We start from the raw sequence: 7,029 nt of genomic DNA on the forward strand, positions 1-7,029 counted from the left end.
TACTTTATTCAGTTTGTAATTTAAAATTTAAAACTTTTTTACTTCTAGACCCTCTACTTTAAATATGTTAGATTATTGTTGTAGTTCCCATTTTCGGATATATTTCCAAGTTTCACTTCTCTTTTCTTAGCTTTATTTTTTTTTCTTCCCTTTTGTGTGTGTGTGTGTGTGTGTGTTTAGGGCCACACCCTCGGCATACAGAGGTTCCAAAGCTAGGGGTTGAATCAGAGCTGCAGCTGCCAGCCTACGCCACAGCCACAGCAATGCAGGATCCAAGCCACGCCTGTGACCTACACCACAGCTCACGGCAATACCAGATCCTTAACCCACTGAGCGAGGCCAGGGATTGAACCCGAGTCCTCATGGATACTAGTCTGGTTCCTTAACCACTGAGACACGACAGGAACTCCTTTATTTTTTTAGCTTTAAAAATCAAATACCAGGATTTCCCCATGTGGCTCAGCCGAAATGAATCTGATTAGCATCCATGAGGACGAAGGTTCGATCCCTGGACTTGCTCAGTGGGTTAAGGATCTGGCATTGCTGCAAGCTGGATCCCACATTGCCGTGGCTGTGGTGTAGGTTGGCAGCTATAGCTCTGATTCAACCCCTAGCCTGAGAACCTCCATGTGCCACTGGTGTGGTCCTAGAAAGACAAACAAACAAACAAAAAAATCAAATATCTTTATTTTTGTTTCCTTTGGCAGCATGTGAGAAGTGGCAGTGACCCCAGCCATAGGCCTGTATCTTTGCCCTGTTAAGAAGCCAGGAACTCAGCTCTACCATTCAGGTGGGTTCTCATATGGCAAGTGGAAGAGGTGGTGGCCAACCCCAGTGCTGTAACCTGGAGCAGGTCGGGGTCAGTACCTGGCAAGGTTGCTAGCTGCCTAATTTCTAGTCTGGGGCTGGAACTTCTGTTTGCCTGAGTAAAGGGAATCAGTCCTGGCATTTTTCCACATCGTGCCTTGCTTCTGCAGTGATCAGAAAACTGGTCCATGAGCTGCCCCTGCATAGTACCCCAAAGCAGGCCCGCTGGCTCTTTTTGCTCAAGGATTCCAAGAAGCTATCCTTGGAGGCCCTTGAAACAATGCAGGAAGCAGGGTGATACTCAAGTTGTGGCTGGCATGCTCCAGTTCACGCTGCTGTCACAGAGGCTGAGTGAGCAGTCACCCAGGAAGGGGGATCCCAGCTCATTCCACTCCTGTGGGGCAGGTGACTGGAAGGTAACAGCACCCGAGTAAGTCAGTGTCTTCCTGTGTCCACACCCAGGAATACCTTCCAATTGTCCAAGCAGCCATAGTTGTAATGATTCCTACAAACTCTGCCCTTGGCCTGGAGCCGACAACGCTCCGTTTTCTTGATGTGCCTTTCAATACTAGTCTCACTTTGTCTAATGAGAATAGCATGCCTTACAGTTAGGGCACCCAGGGCAAGTGCCACGGAACTGCACAGGAACCAGAGGTAGACAAGACTCTGTGAGTCACTTTTTCTCGAAAGGAGAAGCTAGGTGGTGGGGTCTGGTGATAAGTCTTGATGGTAGCATAAGCTCCCTGGAAAAAGTCCCAACTTCCGTAGCTGCAATAGACACAGCCTAGAGTCATCAAAAAGCAGAAAGAGAAGAAGTACGGATGGTTATAGTGGCCCACACAGTTTCTTAGCCAGGGGCAGTGATGATCCATCCTCAGCTGTGTTCAGGCTGCCTTGGGGTTAATGCACTTCTTGCAGATAGAGATTGTTGTGATATCAGTCCTACCCAGGGGTGGGTATCCAGGTGGAGTGGTGATAGCCTGGTAGTAATGGAAGATGATGAGGATCAGATTCCAGTGACTATAGAAGAAAAGCCAGCAGAGAAATGCTGTGGCACAGAGTAGGTTTGGAGGATGAGGGGCAGGACACATAGGTAGGCGATGGCCACGATGGAGCTGGTCAGCATGATCACCAGCACCACGAACACCACCCCACACCAGCCAGCAGATAGGCTCAAAGGCAGCATCCACAGCAGTGTCACTGCCCCCAAAGGAGGTGTACACCAAGGAGCACAGGCAGACCTTGCCATGGTGCCAGCGCGGGACCAGGCCCCAGAGCAGAGGTTAGGCAGCATCGCCTGTAGCCGGGGAGCAGAAGCAGGTGCAGGCAGAGGCGGGCAGGGCCCAGCAGCAGGCTCCGCTGGCCCTGCATGGCTCCTGCCTCCCCAGTCAGGCAAATTGAATCCTGCAGCTTCTGCTGCTGCTCACTACTACCCCTCCTCCAGCTCCTCAACCCAACCAACCGTGGCCCGCTACCCACAGCTCCAGCCTGCAGACCTGCACCCACCGCCAGCCCATCCTCTCATTTATTTCTTTAAGCATAGTAAGCAAAATTGTTTTATAATCTGTGTCACATAATTACAATATCTGCTGTTGTTTTTTCTGGTCTTATTCATAGTGTCTTATCTCCTTTTGTGTTTAGTTATTTTTCATTATGAGTTACTAACTTTCCTTGGAAAATAATTTGTAGGGGAGTTCTTTGGTGCCTGGGATGAAGGGGACATTTTTCAAGAGTGGATCTGCATTTGCTTTTGCCAAGTGCTTTCCCGGAACATTATTCTCTCCTCCTCAGAGTCACTTAAATCTAAATTTATGGTTTGGGTTTTTTTAAAAAAACCCACTTAAATGTGAAATTAGTCTGCAAGTTTCTTTAAGGACCTACCTGAGATCACAGATTCTCTTTCTTTCTTTGGCACTGAGGGAACCTTCCTTGCAGTTCCCCGGAGATGGGGGCAGGTTCACTACTGGGAAGATCTTCTCTCAGACTCTCTGCATCCAGTGGACCTTCTGTCCCTTCCTCTAGGAACAATAACAACAAAAAAACAATGTTCAGATCTGTACACTGCTGGTGGGAATGTACATTGGTGCAATCACTGTGGAAAACAGAATGGAGGTTTCTCAAAAAACTAAAAATAGGAGTTCCCGTCGTGGCTCAGTGGTTAACGAATCCGACTAGGAACCATGGGGTTGCGGGTTCGATCCCTGGCCTTGCTCAGTGGGTTAAGGATCTGGCGTTGCCACGAGCTGTGGTGTAGGCCGAAGACATGGTTCAGATTCTGTGTTGCTGTGGCTGTGGCGTAGTCCGGCAGCTATGGCTCCAATTAGACCCCTAGCCTGGGAACCTCCATATGCCGCAGGAAGTGGCCCTAGAAAAGGCAAAAAGACAAAAACCAAAAAGAAACAACAACAAAAAAAACACCCTAAAAATAGAGCTGTGATACAATCTAGCAATCCTACTCCTGGGCATATATCCAAAACAAAAACAAAAACACTCATTTGAAAAGATACATGCATCCCAATGTTCACAGCAACATTATTTACAATCGACAAGATATGGAAGCAACCTAAGTGTCCATCAACAGATGAATAGATAAAGAAGATGTGGTATGTATACACAATGGAATACTACTCAGTCATAAAAGTAATGAAAACTTGCTATTTGCAGCAACATAGATGGACTTGGAGGGCATTATGCTAAGTGAAATACGTCAGACAGAGAAAGACAAATACTGTATGCTATCACTTGCATGTGGGATCTAAAAAATACAACAAAGTAGTGAATATAATAATTAAAAAAAAGAAGCAAACTCACAGATATAAAGAACAAGTGGTTACCAGTGGGGAAAGAGAAGGGGGGAGGGGCTTATGCGGTAGGGAATTTAGAGGTACAAACTATTTCGTATAAAATATGCTACAACGGAGTTCCCGTCGTGGCACAGTGGTTAACGAATCCGACTAGGAACCATGAGGTTGCGGGTGGTTAACGAATCCAACCAGGAACCATGAGGTTTCGGGTTCGGTCCCCTGCCCTTGCTCTAGTGGGTTAATGATCCGGCGTTGCCGTGAGCTGTGGTGTAGGTTGCAGACGTGGCTCGGATCCCGCATTGCTGTGGCTCTGGCGTAGGCCGGTGGGTACAGCTCCGATTGGACCCCTAGCCTGGGAACCTCCATATGCCGTGGGAGCGGCCCAAGAAATAGCAAAAAAAAAGACAAAAAAAAATACACTACAAGGATATATGGTACAACAGGGAATATAGTCAATATTTTATAATAACTATAAATGGTGTATAACCTTTAAAAATTGTGAATTACTATACTGTACACCTATAACTTATATAATATTGTACATCAACTATAATTCAATTTTAAAATAGAGTTAGAAAAAATACATTTAAAAACCCCCAAGAGTTCCCCTTGTGGCTCAGCAGGTTAAGAACCTCGACTAGTATCCGTGAGGATGCAGGTTCAATCCCTGGCCTCACTCAGTGGGTTAAAGGATCAGGTGTTGCCATGAGCTGTGATGTAGGTCACAGATGTGGCTCGAATCTGGCACTGCTGTAGCTATGGTGCAGGCCAGCAGCTGCAGCTCTGAGTTGACCCCTAGCCCAGGGGTGCAGGTTTGGCCTTAAAACAAAAAACCCATAAAAAACCAAAGCTCAGTTCTGTAAGTATGGCAAATGCCCTCCAAGCAAATGTGGCTACAGGGTTTTGGTTTTGGTTTTCTTTCATAATTGTGATTTTATTGGTTGTTTTGAGGATCAGTACACAGACATTTCAATTTGTACACAATTCTTTTTTTTTGTTTGTTTGTTTTTTTGGTCTTTTTAAGGGCTGCACCTGCAGCATATGGAGGTTCTCAGGCTTGGGGTCAGATCCGAGCTGTAGCTGCTGGTCTGCACCAGAGCCACTGCAACTCAGGATCCTAGCCACGTCTGTGACCTATACCGCAGCTCACTGCAACGCCGGATCCTTAACCCACTGAGCAAGGCCAGGGATGGAACCTGCAACCTCATGGTTCCTAGTTGGATTCTCTAACCACTGAGCCACGACAGGAACTCTTGTGATTCTTTTCTGAATTTTTCCAGTGACTTTCCAGCTTAAAATTTGGGGCCAAATTTTCCTAACAGAATATTAAATACCAACATCTTTAAATGTTGATATGCTGTTATAAGTCCCACTAATTCACAATTTAACATGTACACTATATACTCAAATTTTCATTCACTCACAGCGCATCAACAAAATTACTAGGAAAACTGGGCTACCACTACCAACGATGTTACAGAGCATACAAAATTCTGACAAGGAGAGCCAAGATCAAGGAGTAGTTTGCTTTAGGAAACAATTCAACCAAAAACAAAATGGGAAGAAAAGTCATTTAACGTCTTCAAGACGTGAAATGTACAACTGACTCCAAAATGCCATTTAGTATATGCTTCGTGTTATATGATATAAAAGCTACCCCACCTATGGAATGTTGAGCTGACACCCAAGACAATTAAAGCCTCTCATATTCAATAGCCTACTATTTACTGGTTGTACCAAAAAATTAACAACCAGCAAAACATTTCACCTCTTAAAGCATTTACACTCAAGAAATGGGCTGAAGCGGGATTCCCTCCTTCTTAAAAATGTTTCCAGAACCATTAAAAAACTTGCATTTACTAAATAGTTGATAAAAGGTATTCCTTTGGATTTTACAGTAAAGGAGAGAGGGACCTGGCATGCGGTATTAATCAGAGGCGACTTCTTTCTCTCCTGCTTCATCAGAGGCTGTGCTCTTCTCGTTTTTTGGTTTCTCCGTTTTCTGCAGGTAGATCTTCTTTAGTCTCTTGGTTAGCCACTTAGGCCGGTTTTCCTTTTTTTTTAATTTTTATTTTTTTTTGTCTTTTTGCCATTTCTAGGGCCGCTCCCATGGCATATGGAGGTTCCCAGGCTAGGGGTTGAATCGGCGCTGTAGCCACTGGTCTACGCCAGAGCCACAGCAATTCGGGATCTGAGCCGCATCTGCAACCTACACCACAGCTCACGGCAACGTCGGATCCTTAACCCCCTGAGCAAGGCCAGGGATCAAACCCTCAACCTCATGGTTCCTAGTTGGATTCCTTAACCACTGCGCCACGACGGGAATTCCCCAGTTTTTCTTTTGCTCCTCTTTTCCCTTTTGCACTTTTTTTTTGGTCGGAAGATTTATCCTTTCCTGCCGCCTTTTTTTTGGTTTCCTTTCCACTTCAGCAGGAGCAGGTTTAGCTGACAACCTCGCGGATCTTCTCTTGAGCTCCTCCTTCGCTGTCCCAGTCCCTTCGGCGGAACTGACCTTCCTCTTGGGCATCGTGGCGCCCCGCCAGGGTTGGGTGCCTGTGAGCGGCCCGCGCGCCAAGAGCCCTGAGCCTCCCAGGCGAGGCTGCCTGGCTGCTGCCGCGCCTCCCGCCGGGACCTGCTGGGACCCGCGGCAGCAGCAGCAGCAGTGGGAGAACCGGATGGAACCGGATTGGGAGCCCGCCGCCCCCACTCCTGGGCCTTGGGCAATCACTCCCTCTGACTGCAGGACTTTGAGTGCCTCTTAAGGTTTCTGACTTCGTTTAGATTTTGGCTTGTTAATTTTTCACTGTCTTGCTGACTTTACTATGCTTTTAAGAAAACAGATAATTATATTCTACCTAGGGTTTTGTTTTTGTTTTTAGTTCGTTTGCTTGTTTGTTTTGCCATTCTAAAAGCACTTGGAAGTTCCCGGGCTAGGGATTGAACCCGTGCCACAGAGCCGCCCCAAGCCGCTGCAGGGACAATGCATTCCCCTTAACCCTCTCCCCACAATGGAACTCCCTTACCCAGCATTTTCAGTTGTTTTTAGTAGGAAAATAACTAACCATGTTGAAGAAAATAGAAGTCTGCTTGGCTTTTCCAGCACTTTTTATTTTCATTAGAATTAATGCCTTCTCCCCGCCCAAGCCCCAACTTTCTACATACTTATCATTAACATATCCCCGAACCCTTCTCTGGTTAAACAAAACTTATTTTTGAATAAATTCAAATGTATTAGGTATTCTATCAGTTTTATGTCTTTAAAAAATCACTCCCAAATCCTTCTGTGTTGCGGAAACCGCAAAAACCATGGCAACGGAAGGAGACAAACAGCACTCAGAGATATGGAAAAGCAAGGTTTATTCAGCACTGGTGCGGGCTCAGAGGAGTCACCTCCAGAGTCTGAGCACCAGGTCTTTGT

At 46.2% G+C, this 7,029-nt stretch overlaps 2 pseudogenes; both read right to left on the minus strand.

Annotated features, from left to right (window-relative positions):
• Nucleotides 1–704: 704 nt before the first annotated feature.
• On the minus strand, nucleotides 705–2,188 carry LOC125131009 (palmitoyltransferase ZDHHC16-like; annotated as a pseudogene).
• Nucleotides 2,189–5,538: 3,350 nt separating this feature from the next.
• Nucleotides 5,539–6,280, minus strand: LOC125131010 (non-histone chromosomal protein HMG-14-like; annotated as a pseudogene).
• Between the last annotated feature and the right edge of the window lie 749 nt (nucleotides 6,281–7,029).

The sequence above is a fragment of the Phacochoerus africanus genome, chromosome 7 (genome assembly GCF_016906955.1).
Source record: "Phacochoerus africanus isolate WHEZ1 chromosome 7, ROS_Pafr_v1, whole genome shotgun sequence".
NCBI classification, from domain to species: domain Eukaryota; kingdom Metazoa; phylum Chordata; class Mammalia; order Artiodactyla; family Suidae; genus Phacochoerus; species Phacochoerus africanus.